This window comes from Anser brachyrhynchus (genome assembly GCF_964034855.1).
Source record: "Anser brachyrhynchus genome assembly, chromosome: 5".
Lineage (NCBI taxonomy): Eukaryota > Metazoa > Chordata > Aves > Anseriformes > Anatidae > Anser > Anser brachyrhynchus.
Window position 1 is genome coordinate 62048148 of NC_137699.1, and position 7442 is coordinate 62055589.

The window sequence follows — 7442 nt, forward strand, 5'->3', positions numbered from 1 at the left end:
GGGGGGGCGGGGGGAGCGGGAGGAGCGCCCGCGGGGCGTACCAAGTGCGGGTGAGTGGGAGGGGCGAAGCGGCCGGCTGCTCGCCGCCCGCTGAGGGGGCGGGGTTTGAAGGAGGCGCAGGTCCCCGTCCTCCCCCCCCCCCAGCCGGGAGCGGTGGTGGTACGGGCGGTGTGTGTTATGTAAACATAGAGTAAAGGGGATGGGGCTGCTCTTAAAGGGGCCGCGCACTGGGGGGGGGGGGGGTTAGATCCCCTCTGATCCGAGGATCCTGCGTGGGACTCGATCCCCTCAGGGACAGGATCCCTCACAACCAAAGCCCCCAGACCACCAGATCCATAGGTCCCAGCCCCAGGCACCTCAGGCCGTCCCGTCGCTGCCCTCAGGTCTCTCAGCGAGCAGGCCGGCCATGCTCCCGTGTCACACCATCACCAGGCCTTGTGTACCACAAAACTGGGCTAAAAAGGCACCGGGAAGCAAAAAAAAAAACCACCTAAATTTTCTGTAGTGACACCCAAGGGCTCGCCACCCTGCGCTGCTCACCAAGCAGTCCCCACACACAGCCATCGTTCAGTTCCCTTCAGTTCCCAACCAAGGAGAAAACCCACAAAATTAGCCCCAAAACAATGCCTGTGGAGGACGGGAATTGCCACCGGCCCTAAATCGAGGTCTCCGCACCCCGTTTGAGAACAAAGAGAAGTAATTGCAGCGGCCGCGATGCCGCTTGTGGCTGAGCTGATCCCTGGGCTGGGATCACCCGTGGGTGTGGATCCCCCATGGGTTGGGATCCCCCCCGGGTGCAGATCCCCTGTGATCCCAGGATCCCCCATGGGCCAGGATCCCCTCAGGGACAGGATCCTGCACAGCCCACAGCCCCAGACCACCAGATCCATAGGTCCCAGCCCCAGGCACCTAGGCCGTCCCGTCGCTGCCCTCAGGTCCCTCAGCGAGCAGGCCGGCCATGCTCCCGTGTCGCGCCATCACCAGGCCTTGTGCAGCACAAAACAGGGCCAAAAAGGCAGCAGGGTGCAAAAAAAAAACCCCTAAATTTTCTGTAGTGACACCCAAGGGCTCGCCACCCTGCGCTGCTCACCAAGCAGCCCCCACGCACGCCCACCGTTCGCCTTCCTTCAGTTCCCAACCAAGGAGAAAACCCACAAAATTAGCCCCAAAACGATGCCTGTGGAGGATGGGAATTCCCACCGGCCCTAAATCGAGGTCTCCGCACCCCGTTTGAGGACAAAGAGAAGTAATTTCAACGGCCTCGATGCTGCTTGTGGCCCTCGTTGGAAATCTTCCCTGGCCGGAGCCGTGGGCTGGGGAGCGAGCCCGGCTCCTCCTGCCGGGAGCTTTCCCCTGGCTGAAATTGTATTTAGCTATTAATTTTCCTGGTAATGCTATTTTTCTGCCATTTCTGGTGAAGAGGTGAAATGGAAAAATCCAGCCAATCTTGCAGGGCTGCAGGATGGAGATCTTCCCAGGGGCTGTGCGAAGAAGACAAGGTTTTATTAAAGACAGAGAGCTGAATTATTACAGATTTATCTTCTTTATTGCCCTAACAAAATAGAAAAGAAAGCCGGGCCGTAAGTCACTGTCAAAGAAAACAAATACAGCTTGGAAAACAGTGTGAAAAACAATCCTCCTGGCTGCATCCTCTTCAAGTCCTTCCCTTTCTCCCCCCGAACGCAAGACCTTCGTGTTAGCTTTGCTTTCACGAGGCATAAACAAACTGAAATTGTCTTCCAAGGAGCGCTCCGAAACAGTTTCAGACTTCCTGTAAGCCCAAAGTCCCACTGTCCAGCTGGATTTACAGCATTTTCTGCTGCCCCCTTGCCCCCCATCCCCTGCGGGGATAGAGGATGAGGAAGGACCTTGAAGATCTGTTTTTGCCTGTTTCCTTCTTTCTCATTTTCTTACATTGTGCGCTCTTTGGAGAAGAGGCCAAAATGGACAGAGCCTTGCACAGAGAGGTTCGTGAGTGCTATCGCAACACAATGAATGAAGAAAATAGACGGGTGCATTGCTGAAAAAAAAGAAAAGACAACTGCAGGGCTGAGAAAAAGAGCTGAGCAGGCTTCAGGGAGGTGTATTCGGTGGGATAACCCCTGGGCTCTGGGTTAATGCAGGTTTTTTTCCCTTGGAAATGCGGCTGTCTGTTGTTCTGACAGTGACTTACGATGCAGCGAGGGGTGAGCGGCAGTAACAGCCTCTTCGTTTGGCAGTCCCACGTTGGTTATTTTAGGCTGAAAAATGGAGAGCGGAGGCGCAGCCCCAGCCCCACAAGTTGTTAAAGGGCCTTTCTTCCTAAAGAGCTGTTTTTCTCATTGCAGCTCCCAAGGACCTACTGCTCCCAGCACTGGAAACCTGCTTTTAATTTTCTAATGAGAGCAACGAGGTGGAGACAGGGGCAGGGAGCTGCTTTGCCATACACTGCACGGCTCCATGTCCTGCACCAACACCAGCACCAGCGCTTCCTACAGCTCCAAAAATTCCTTTTCGCCACTGTAGCAAACAAACCGTAGCTGGCATTTTTCCCCAAATCCATTGAAATAATGGAGAAATGTACCTCCAGCTGCATTCAATTATTTTTAAGCTCGAATTGTCTTGTGCTCTCGCATTTGGGATGGCTCCACGTAGCTTCTCAGGGCAGCTTTTTAGGGAGCATCCCCTGAAGTAAGAATTGCTGATGACTTTGAGCCCCTTCCTTGCGAGAGGCAGCTCGTTCCCGGCTTTATTGCGAGCAGCTGCTTGGCCAGGGCAGCAGCTTGCAGGAGGGCTATCCAGCAAAGCCAGGAGAGCATTAAAATCAGTGTCCGAAAAAATCCTAGACACGGTGAAATAGTGCGTGCCCGTTTGTTTTTAAAATGTAGTAAAAAGTTATTTTAAATACAGGAAGATTAATAAGGCTCTAATTCAGCAAAGTACTTACAGATGTGCTGGACTCGGAGTAAGTAGTTCAGTGCTTTCATGAATCGGGGCTTAGGGAACGAGCTTGAAATATAAAGTATTGAAAGACATCAACAGCCCTCCCACCATACGTGTGGCTCACGTTGCACGTGAACCTCCTTGGATTAGGGATCGGCTCTGGCAATAAACAGGGGCACAGGTTTCCATCACCAGCCCAGTGCTCCTGCAGGGCCAGGTCTGTGTTCAGCCTTTGGGGCGATGGCTGGTAAGAATGTGCTGCTGGGCTTAGCACAGCACCAGGACCCTTCCAGTTCCCTGCTTTGCACGCGGGGTTTGGTGCCCAAGCCAGACTGAAGCAGATTTGCATTTCTTTACAATATTTGGGAAGACATTTGTATGCTTTGGACCTGGTAACGTCTTAATTGCCCGCTTGATTTTAATTTACAGTAGCACCTAAGATTTAGAAAGGGCAATGACATCAAAAATAAAATGGAAGAGCTGAAAGGATAGAATGATTTCAAGTATCATGGTGGCACCTTAAGAATGTGTTACAGGCTCGTGCCTAACACATAACTCTTTAGTAAAGACCCTAAAGGGTTTTTAAAAAGCAGAGTAGCTAAGCAGAGTGAAGAAGGCTGTTAGGAGGCCAAAAGGCAGTCATCAAAAGGCTACATCTAAATGAGGAAGAGGGAATACAGCATAAACACTGGTGAATACAAAACCACAATCAGACAAGAAAAAATGATGTTACAAAACGATTTGCCAAAGGCATAGAAATGCGCAGAAAAATACATCAGGGACAGGCTGGGGACAGCCCACAGTGCAAGGGTGAAAGAAATAGGGATAAAAAGGGATAAAACCACGGTGGCTCAGCTCAGTGAAGCCTCTGCATTGGGACAGGGTCTGGAGGCTCCCAGAACAAAGCTGTCTTGGTCAGGGCTGGGGCTGGGGAACTCCTTAAATACCACTGTCAGCAGCAGAGCTTTTAAAATAAACAGGTTAATTGAGAGCGGAGCAGATTGCTGGGGTGAGATGTCACTGGCCCAAGGGTTGTAAAGACATTCAGGTATGACAGGGCTGAATTATGAACAGCGTTTGTCTCCAGCAGATGGGGAACACCAAATTTGACATCATGAGCAAGCTTGAGAGCTGTGATCCACTCGGTCTGGGTTCTGTACTGGAAAATCTGTAGGAAATGCAATAAAGAGCAGGTAAATGTGGATACTTTGGGATGCAATTAATAAACCTGAGAAGGCAACAGGGGCTTTTGCAGAAAGAAGTCAAAGTTTGTAACCCATTCATACCCTCTGAAGCAGCCAAAAAACATGATCACATACCTGCACTTCACGAGAGTTTTGCCACCTAAGGGCTGTGAAAGAAATAAAAGCAGCATGAGATAGGAAAGAAAGTGCTTCACGGAGTAGCAGCAGGAGAAACCAAAGGCTTGGAGTTCTCCTTTTCACCGTGGGGAGAGGTTACTGCCGGGACACCCTGGTGTTGTTCTGGGACCTTGGCCGGGCAGCTTGCTTCTAATGGAAATGTTTGCTGAGAAGCCAAAAATTTTAAGCTGACTGCAAAGAGTTATAGGAGGACCTAGCAAGAAAACGTCCAAGTAAAGTACGTAGAGAAGATGACCTTAGCCATATCTACCTAATGACTGGCTCTAATTGAGCTATTATCATTCAGCAAAGACACGCTGAGATTTTAGTCACTATAGGTCCTTCTCTTGCAACATTAGCACAGAGATCAACAGAAGTCTCAAAGACAAGTAAAATGTGCCAAGGAGCTCCTAGACTTAAACGTGTCTGTCTTTTCCAACAGCGTGGGTTATTCCGAGAAAATCTGCGACGCCCCTGGCTGGGTGGTCCCCATCCCTTCCCCTATGGGGTAGGGCAAAGGGCATTGCTCTGCCCCGTGCCCAAGCAGCTCACCCGTGCAGTTCCTCTCCTGAGGGGCTAGCTAAGGGGGAATAAACACACTTTGTATGAATCTGCCCGAATCAGAAGCACCAGCAACCCAGCTGTCAGCATCGCCTCTCGATATGGGACTGCCTGCAGCCTCGGAGCTGAGTACCCTCTCGTATCACCACATCCCCTTTGCGGGATGCTCTCTCCCACCCCAGTTGCTCACCCATGAATGGACTTTCCAAGATGTTGCCCTTTTTCCTCTTAACATCCTCTCTCTTCAACAGTTAACACTAAGACAGCGATGATGGGAGGTAGGAAACGGGGACCGTTTCCCTTGAACCCAGTTTGTGATAAATTCTGCTACTCCAACCTTCGTCCCAGCAGACAAAGCTGGTGAGACCAGTTCCCAGGCTTGGACCACACTATCCTAGTGCAAAAACTGTCCCCAGCAATAACACTTCCCCCTGGGAAGGCCCGGAGAGGAGCTCCGGCAGCAGATGGCTGGGTCCACATCCACAAAGAGACATTCAGCCAGCCCATAAATCAACCAGACCTCATCCATCGGACTTAATGTGAATGCCCAAATCGCTGCAGGGAGGAGAGGAGCTTCTCTTTTCCAGTGGAAAAGCTGGGATGCAACGGGAGCTCCGCTATGCCAGCACGGTGAACCTCAGACCCCAAACTTTCACAGTTTGCAGCCGCTGAAGGATTTTACCCAGCAGCAATTCAGGAACACCCACAAAGCCACTTAAAATCGAGCACCATTTGCACATATTTCCACGACAGAGAATGAAATGCGTTTTAGAAATTATTGCATATTAGAAAGGAGAGAGGGTCCCCTGGCTGCCGTTCAGGCAGCGGATCACCAGCACGTTGCAGCAGCAGCCTCCGGCGCGATGCCACGCGCTGCTCCCCAGCAGGGAGCAGCTCCCAAAGCCCCGTGCCCATGGGGTCCTGCTCGTCCTGCAGGACCGCGCCGTCTTTGTCTCACTTAAACATGCACCTGATTTTACAAGGAAAGGAAAGCACCATTTTGCTGAGGTCCGTAGGATCTGCGGTTAATAGCTACTCTGAAGTTCAGACTTCTCCAGCAGCAAGAACTCACAGTTAATCAGTTTTCTCCTCTGCATCTGCTTAGGGTGAAGAGGGGCTGGATCATAGCAGAATATGTTAAAAGCAGCATTTGGTCTGCAAAGTATATACATCAGTGAAGTCCTGTAACCACCTCCTAGCATCTGACATTCTTTTCATTACTATAATTTACTAAGTGAGTGCATTGCCAGGTGCTCCTGGCAGGCATCCAGGCTGCCTTCAGCCAGGCAATGGATAAACTCACACACACAAAAAAAAAAAAAAAAACACAACGCTGAAACCCCCGAAACCTTGAAATCTAAGCGTGAGGAAAGAAAGAAAAACAAACAAAACCCCAGCGAAACCAAACAACAGATGGGCACAGATGTCAGGAAGATGTAGCAAAAGGAACAATGTCCTGCAACATCCTGTTAAGGCACTGTGCGAGGGCAGCCCCCCAGCACTGCCTTCCTCCTGGCCGTGGGAGCGTTTGCAGTTATCGATGGTCGCTTCTCCTACACCTGCACGCTGTGGGCAATTATGAAGTCGTTAGCTCTGTAAGCTGAAAGGATCAGCATCGTCGGGATCAGCTGAGACGCCGGTTGGGTTGTCATTATTACGGGCACTTTAGCAGATGGATGGCCGAAACTGTATTTCTCAGCAATAAGGTAATGACTGAGAAATGCAATTCTGGTAGCCCCCTGATTGCTGCTGGCTTTTCGCTGGCATCATTAGGAGATGAAGATGCCTCGTACCTCATCAGATAATGCCTTTCCTTAACAAAGAAGCGGAGTTATTTTGGAAGAGGGTGAGAGCCCCTCACCTTTCGGGCCAGGAAAAAGGCACGGCCGTAAGCTGCGCTGCTAAGATTTACTAGCGACGTTAAACTGGGGGAGATTTTGTATGGGAACACGAGAAGAAGCTCTGAAAAGACCATGAGATATTTTTTTTTTTGACTGTGAGAGACACAGGATGAATGAAAAAGCCTTTGAGCTGAAAGAAAATCAACACGGATTCATTGCTAAGTGTTAGTGGCCATAGATATAGCATACGTCCAACCAAAGCAATGAAAAATACATTATTGAAGGGATAGAAAGAACAGGCAGCCGCTTGCTAATAAAAATTGCCTTTTGGAATGAAGGACTCCCTGTTTCAGATATTTTAGTCAAAAATAAGTCTGCTGGTCATTTTTTCATGCAAGAGAAAGCGCCTGTATCCATCCCATCTGGACAGCGAGGACCCACGGAGCCGGTGGCAAACCCTCACCGACCTCACGGGGAAGGATGGGGTCCTACCAAAGGGTGAAACCCCCACCAGGCAGCACCCACAGCCCCCTGCCCAGCTGATTATTTGGCAAAAACACCTCAAACGTGCCCTAGGGAAAACACACGTGGACCATTCTCCTCTCTGCGGGCTGTAAAACCCAGTGCAGGGGAGGTGCTGGAGCCGACGGTAGGAACACGCTGGCATCTTTATTAGGAAGAGCAGGACGTGACAGCCCTGCGTGAGCTACTTGGGGCTGCGTTCGTGTGATTTTGGGAACAGATGGGAGCGGGGCCA

At 50.7% G+C, this 7442-nt stretch overlaps 1 long non-coding RNA gene across 1 annotated transcript; it reads right to left on the reverse strand.

Moving 5' to 3' along the window:
- Window positions 1-1840: 1840 nt before the first annotated feature.
- LOC308195808 lies at window positions 1841-6353 on the reverse strand. Its single transcript, XR_013951860.1, has 3 exons — window positions 5917-6353; window positions 4242-4273; window positions 1841-4090 (listed from the first exon to the last, which is right to left on the reverse strand). It is a non-coding gene; the product is annotated as an uncharacterized lncRNA (long non-coding RNA).
- Window positions 6354-7442: the final 1089 nt, after the last annotated feature.